The sequence below is a fragment of the Condylura cristata genome, unplaced genomic scaffold (genome assembly GCF_000260355.1).
Source record: "Condylura cristata isolate star-nosed mole 26May11 unplaced genomic scaffold, ConCri1.0 scaffold00021, whole genome shotgun sequence".
NCBI lineage: Eukaryota > Metazoa > Chordata > Mammalia > Eulipotyphla > Talpidae > Condylura > Condylura cristata.
Window position 1 is genome coordinate 38725273 of NW_004567122.1, and position 835 is coordinate 38726107.

Genomic DNA, 835 nt, shown 5'->3' on the forward strand with positions numbered 1-835 from the left:
TTTGGGCTGTTTCCATGTCTTTGCAATTGTGAATAAAGCAGCAATAAACATGGGGGTGCAGGTATCTTTTTGAACCAGTGTTTTTGTGTCTTTTGAGTAGATAACTAGGAGTGGGATTTCTGGATCGTAGGGAATCTCCAAGTTTAGCAGTTTGAGGAACCTGCAAACAGTTTTCATAGTGGTTGTACTAGTTTGCATTCCCACCAGTAGTGCAGGAGAGTTCCTTTTTCTCCACATCCTTGCCAAAGACTCAGAAAACCGAGTGTAAGGAAAATGAGTGAGTGAATCAGTATTTTTTCACCTTCCATAAAACAGAGAATGCATACCTTGAGATGCTGTGTTTTCACCATTCTGGCATCTTGCAAACACCAGGTGGGCCTTACGTTTACATTCTGGCATCTTGCAAACACCAGGTGGGCCTTACGTGTGTCAGTTGTGTGACTATGGGCATTTAACAGTGAAAAGGTGCCTGGGCAGTGGAGTTGCTGTTCTGCCACTCAGAGTTGGAATCTCTCTTGCTTTCTATGCCTGCCTGTGTGTAGTGTTCCCTGTCTCAACACTAAAGGACTGCAAAACATACCACAAGCTCCAAATTCTCTTTTTTGTCTGTGAGAAATGTGATCTCACCTAGCCTGGTATGGTTGCAGGACACTGAGCAGGAAAGAAGATAATAACAAAAGAAAATTGACATCCAAATGTCAGAGTACCAAAAACAAAGGAAAAGTCTTGAAAGAAGTGTTATGAAAAGCATTCTTACTATTAGAATAACAACGATAAAATTTATAAGAGGCTCATTGTCAGAAATTAGCAATAAAGGAAAAGATAGAAATATTTA